Source organism: Rousettus aegyptiacus, unplaced genomic scaffold, assembly GCF_014176215.1.
Source record: "Rousettus aegyptiacus isolate mRouAeg1 unplaced genomic scaffold, mRouAeg1.p scaffold_m13_p_8, whole genome shotgun sequence".
Classification (NCBI taxonomy): domain Eukaryota; kingdom Metazoa; phylum Chordata; class Mammalia; order Chiroptera; family Pteropodidae; genus Rousettus; species Rousettus aegyptiacus.
This window is the reverse complement of record NW_023416311.1, coordinates 112,653,116-112,659,613: the sequence shown is the minus strand read 5'-3', so window position 1 is coordinate 112,659,613 and position 6,498 is coordinate 112,653,116. Positions and strand designations below refer to the sequence as shown.

Here is a 6,498-nt window from a genome sequence, read left to right as displayed (position 1 = left end):
CTTTGTGTTCAGGTTTTCTTTTGAAAAACTCCAAAAGCTTGTCTTTTAATGGCCAAGTGCTCAGTCTCCCTATGGCAAAGCACTTTTGAAGGTTTCATGGCTTGTTAGGTAGCCGGTCGCCCCGTATTTTCCAAAGCAGGCTTGGAGAACGTGAACCGCCTGTCGGCAGTGAACCCGTGATTTAAGCAGGACTCTCGGTGTTGTCTTTGAAGTGCAGCTTTTTCTTTGTTGGCGGTCTTAGAGTCTTCTGCCCTCTCATCACTAGGTCTTTCTCACTTTTCAAAGCAGCTCTCCAGTGATGTTTGTTTTTTACTCATTTGGGCTAGGGTTAGCTCGTGAGAGGCACGGACAGAATTGGCAAATAAAATAATGGATGGGCCACTGAAATAAATGTCGGATTCCGACTTAAAGCCTGCCACCAGGTGCATCTTAATTGTCACTAGCCACTCACTGATAGGGTTTTGCTAGGAGTCTGCAAGCAACTGATTTATTACAATCTCTGTGCAGTCAAACTTCCCTGCCAAAGTCAATCTGCATTGGCGGCCGCTCCCCAGCGCCAGCATCAGCACCTTGGCCCCACCTCACATCTTCGGGCCTTAGACTCTCATAGGAGCTCGAACCCTCTTGTGAACTCGTGTGAGGGCTCCAGGCTGCGTGCTCCTATGAGCACCTGACACCTGCTGGGGAGCAGCTGCAAACACAGATGAAGCTTCATTCGTGCACCTGCCGCTCACCTGCTGTGCGCCCCGATTCCTCACAGGCCACGGACCAGTGCCAGTCTTTGGCCCAGGGGTTGAGGACCCCTGTCCTAAAGCATTCAAGTAACCAAATACTAAATGCAACTGCTGTGGATGTGAGTGGCTTTCTTCCCTCCCCATTTCGGAGGCTGCTCAGGGTCACCAACAAGTTCTTGTCCCAGGGTTGGCTTCTGTAGGTCCAACCCAAGGCAGTTAGGTTCACTCATTTCAGATTCTGTTTTTCACTTTTAGGGATTGTCTTTAGAAATGTTAGGCTCATAAATATGTAAAACATTTTCACGAAGTCGAAGTCCATTGTATCCAGATCCCGCCTCCTTCCTCACCCTGCATCCTCTCTCCTCACCGCTCTCTCTTCCTGGGGCGTGCTGAAGAGAAGAGGAAGCAGGCAGGGGTTGCGCCGCAGCGGGTTCGCTCCTCGTCGCACGGAGCCACCCCTCCCGCTGCGTGCTGCCCTACTGCTGAGGGTGGGCATCCCCTAGTGTAGACATCTGAGCTGCTTCCTCTTACCCAGTCATAGTGGGTAGCCGCGAGGTCGCTTTCTAGTTTCGTGGTGGAGTCCTGTGGGTAGGGTTGCTGGGTCACGGCATTTTGCCAGATGTTGCCAAACTTGCTTCCTCGGGCCATGCCACTCTCGTTCCCACCAGCATTCGAGAAGAGTCTTCTTTCCCACAGCTTCACAAAGAAAGTATGATGACAACCTTGGGATGTTTACCAGTCACACGATGAGACATTTTATCTGAGTGTAAATTCTCTTCTCTTTTTTTTTTTTTTTGGCGGGGGGGAGCGTAGCATTTTTAACTCCTTTCTTTGAGGTATAATTGGCAGAAGATAATGAAGGTATTCGCCACCCCGAGTGCCCTCCCGGTCTCCCCACCGGTCCGCAGGGAACCACTGACCTCCCCACCCTTAATGAGCCCTTGGCATTCCCTGCCGTCTGCAGGCAGAGCTGCATGGCCCGCCCGCTTTCATTTGGGTTCTCTGCTGGGCATGGTGTTCGAGATCCCTCTACCCTGCCTCGCTGGTAGTTCACAAGCAAGGGACTGCTGTGTTCCAGGAGTCGCGGGCTGCATTCAGATGTCAGAACCCCTGGCCCTCCCTGCCCCTGCCACGCTCGGACCACCAGAGGAGGCCCTTGGCAGAGTTGCAGGTTCTGAGGCAAGAAGCTTGGGGCTGCACAGGTCTGGCGGGTACAACTCAACTACAGATTCCGCTATGACAGTCACAGAACATGTCAAGTGCCATTGAGTCAACTAGTCTGACAACAAATAGAGGCACCGAGAAGACCTGTATTTTAAGCAGTAATCTCAGTGGTAATGTTGATACTTGTCTTTTGAAATTGTGCAATGTGAATTAGAGCTTATAACTAATTATGTTAATGTTAACTTTTTTCCTAAGGAAAGATTTCAAAATCAGGTAACGAAAACTCTGTATTACTAAATTTGGAATAGAAATGTAGATGTGAGCTCATCCTTTTCTTTGCTCTTCTAAAAAACATTTCCTAGCTCTGCCCCAGGGACAGGGGACCCCTAAGCACCTGAGTTGTGGCCTGTGTGCCACACTCATTGAGAGAAGCCAGGGCTCCTCGGAGAATCGCTGATTCCTGGGCTGGGGTGCTGGGAGGGGGCGGCGTGGGGAATATGCAAGATGAGCCTAAAACAGTTTCTGATTCAGAAAGCCAGGAAGCCATTAAAGACCACTGGGACCATGTCAGAGGGTACTGGGGGCCAGCAAACAGTGGTGATGGAAACAGATTGAACACATCAAAAACCAAATATATAATGATAATTTAATCAGAGAAAAACGGCAAAAACCAAGCGAAAACATAATTGGTCACTCTTGGAAGCAACTTGGGCACTGGCTCAACACTGAAAATAGAGAATTAAAGGAAGATAAACAATTACCAATTTGAAATTCAGGATAAGCTACTTGATTAGGGAAAGTTCTTTGCAGAGGAATGGCTGTAAGTAAACAAGTGAGTACTGAGGGTGTGAAGGTCAGCACTTGGGGTTCTAGCGCGGTGGATCTGGACCTGGCCTGCATCGGAATCACATTGAAGGGTGTGAGGATCCCCGCCCCATCCCAGAACTGATCCAGTAGGTCCTGGGGGGGCGGGGGTCTGAGAATTTGCATTTGTAATGTGCGAGGACCACACTGAAAACCACCTGCATAGAATGATTGGTCCAGCAAATGTGGAGTGATTATAAGGAGCAAACAGACAACTGATGACCTCAGACAGCTTTCTCATCCCAAACAGCAGATGCGACGACGCGGTATGTGCCAGGGTGCTTTGTAGACCAAGTGCTCCCGCACCAGCGTGGGCTTCCCAGCAACACAGGTGTTGGGGCAGGAAATTAAAAGCTAGCACAGGTGCCCCTGAAGCATGGAATGCCAATGGCGTTTCAAAGAAAGAACTCATGGGCTGGTTTCCTTATGTCTGTCTGTGACTTCTGAACCCGAAACCTTCCAGTTACTCTGATGGGTGCTCTGAGGCCAGACTGCGTAGTCTGGGAATGTAAGTCTCTGTGGGACTCGTGGGACAGAATATTTCACCCGGGAAGTATTTTGTAAAATGGGTTCATGGTTTCACAATGAACCCACATGTGTTAGGGGAACTGACAAACCAGAGAACTAAAGAAAATATTAGTCATGATAAAACGAAAGTAGAATACCGCCCAAAGAGGAGATGTGGGTAATTTTTAATATGGGTTAAAGGAAACAAAATGATAAGACATACAGTAAAATTCAGACTTGCAGAGTCCACTGCAATGGCTGTGTACATTAAGCATGTTAAGATTAAATAGCATTTAGCATTCCATCCCCAGATCACCTTGATCTATTTCAAATGGTCAATAGCCACATGTAGCTACCACACTGGACAGCAGATACAAAACAATTCCATCATTGCAAAAAGTGTCTAACGTTATATAGACATATGCTAGGATCTTCTTATACTAAACAGCACGTACTTGAGAAATTGACCAGTACCCAGTAAGCCTGACTCGAAAGGGGTAGGACATTCTTTAAAAAAAAAAAAAAAAAATTATTAGTTTCACGTATACAGTACATTGGTTAGACATTTATATAGTTTATGAAACGATCCCCCCGATCGCTCTCTCGCCTCTGGCCCTCCACCTGGCCATCACCTTACTGCTGACTGCGTTCCCTGTGCCAGGCTCCCTATCCCCGTGACCATCTGTCAGCTACTGATTTGTACTTCTTTAACCCGTCACTCCATTCTCCCAGCCCCCCAAACCCCCTCTGTCCGTCACCAGACTGTCCTCTATATTCGTGAGTCTAATTTGGTTAGTCTTTTTGTTTGATAGATTCTGCATATAAGTGAAATCATACGGAATTTATCTTTGACTCATTTCACTCAGCATAATAAGCTAGCTCCATCCATGTTGCGAATATTAGGATTTCGTTATTTTAATGGCCGAGTAATATTCCATTGTATATGTGAACCATTACTTCTTTATCCAATCATTGTTGACGGGCATTTAGGTTGCTTCTATATCTTAGCTATTGTAAATCGTGCTGCCGTGAACGTAGGAGTGCTTAGATCCTTACAAATTATTGTGTTGGGGGCATTCTCTTTCATACCGAATTCTGACAAGAATATTGGAAAGGAAGGGGCAGGCCGGGCACTATGTCCCCTAGAAGTCTCCACCAGAGGCCGTGAAAGGGAAAGTGACTGAGAAAGGAAAGGTCTCCATTGTGCAAATGTCACAGTGCGGCTGACAAGAAAATAAGACATAGATAATGAATCAAAGTGGCTTCAAAGGAAAGCTGTTAAGGTAGCTACAAACTCTGTGCGTGTGTACACACACACAGTCACACACAAAGGACAGAAGAGAGGGCATATCGCTACTTGGTCATCCATTTAACGTGTTTATAGAGAGCTTACTCCATGCCAGAGGCCGGATGAACAGGAGAGCGGACCGTGGAGTGCTCGGAAGGCCGGCGTCCAGAAAGGGCCAATGTTTAGAAAAGCTCTAAGGGTAATAAAAGACATTTTTCCCAATTAACGCAGAGAAATTAGAAAGACGCCTGGCATGAGATACACGGCGCTAATGCTAACTAGGAAGAAAGCAGTGCTGTCTTTCCGTTTCTTTCCTCCGCCCAGGGGCACCGACTAAATGGAAAGCTTAGGACAGACCTGCTTGGGAGGGAACTGGCTCCGGGACGGGCCGGGACACAGTGGCGAGCCCACCGGCACTTGACGCGAGTCGCAGAGCCGAGGGCGGGAGGCGAGTTGTCTGTTTCTGTTGGAAGAAGGCGGTCTCTGTCGCCGCCGTCCCTCTGCGTAAGTGGTGGCAGGCTTCCAGGCAGCGCCCCCATCGGTGGCGGCGGGCTCGGTCGTGCGGGCGCGGCGCCGCGTGCTCATGCGTAGCCTGTCAGAGATCAGGCTGCGGTGGGGGCGACGGAGGCTGCCTCGTCTGCGACTGTGCCAGGCCCGTCTCTGATGGACCCTTCTAGATACGTGTGGGCATCTGTATGGGTGAACATGGCGTGGGGTGACTTGTGCTATAAACCTTTATTTCCTAATAATTAATCTCCTTTTTAAGAGTCAGTCTCGCCAGCACTGAGATAATGCTGGAAAAGCACATACAATCTCCTGCTCTTGCCTGTGACCTCAGGCCCGCCATGGTCTTCTCAGTAAAATATGGACCTTGGTACCTTGCCCCCAGGTGCTGGTGTGAGGATTACGTACATCAAGTAATGTTTAAACAAGGGTAGGTTCTGGCTCATTGGAAGCATTCAGTGATTCTTCCCTTGAATGAGTCGTTCCCACCCCTAGAACTAAACAGAAAGTAGAACGGGCCACAGATGCTGTTGGCTGTGCCAATTCAGGCTAGAGACTCGGCCAAGGGTTGAGCATCAGGAGAAGGAGGCCCGGACGTGTTTTGCTGTTTCCCTATTCATACTGCACTGGGAAACTTAAAAATGGAGTCGCAAAATCATAGCTACTAATTGTGTAGAGTTCTAGAGAACAAAAAGGGGAGAGATGGGAGAGAGAATAAAGATGGATTTCAGAAACTAAAGATCAAAGAGCTGTGGAAAATCCAGAAGAGACTCTGAGAAAAGTAAAACCACTTGAAGTCACTGTCATGAGAAAACATCCACCTTGTTGAAGAGGTCTGCAGATTTGTATTTCCAAAGTCACAGAATATCTCAATTTCTTTGAAGAACCTGAAAGAACTCTGAAGCAAGTGGCCCCATGGATAAGTGAGAAAAAGTGGGTCAGAGGGTTAACAGTTGGAAGAAAGACAGCGGGTCAGATCCACAGCGGTGCCCATCGCGCTGCTGAATAATGGATCAGCATCCACCCGGAGCAGTCTCAGGTGCCCCGTAACACGCCAGGCCCTCGGCTCCGGGCCTTGGGAGCTCTGGCAAGCAACGAGGTCGGTTTTTGCCGCAAGAAATGCTTCCCAGCTCCGAGGATGGAACAAGCCAGCATTCATTGAATCGAAAATTTAAAAACCAGCGAGGCTGGAACACTCTATGAACTGACAGAACTAAATCCTGCGTCTAGACCCAGACCGGGGAGGCGGTGGGGGGGGGGGGGCGAGGCTGGCTGACACTGGACCATGCGAGTGCCCTAAAGCGGGGAATTCGCTAAAAACGCTGAGCCTCATCGTCAGTGTCTAGATGAGGGCGGTAACGGTCACCGGCAGAAGGGGACACCCTGGCCGGGAGCACGATGGGACCCCTGGTCCACAGGCATGGAGAGCCGCTGGTG

The 6,498-nt window shown here is 49.0% G+C and overlaps 1 long non-coding RNA gene across 1 annotated transcript; it reads right to left on the bottom strand.

Annotated features, from left to right (window-relative positions):
• Positions 1–4,595: 4,595 nt before the first annotated feature.
• Positions 4,596–5,901, bottom strand: LOC118606610. The gene is made up of 2 exons (XR_004952551.1): positions 4,915–5,901; positions 4,596–4,750 (listed from the first exon to the last, which is right to left on the bottom strand). It is a non-coding gene; the product is annotated as an uncharacterized LOC118606610 (long non-coding RNA).
• Positions 5,902–6,498: the final 597 nt, after the last annotated feature.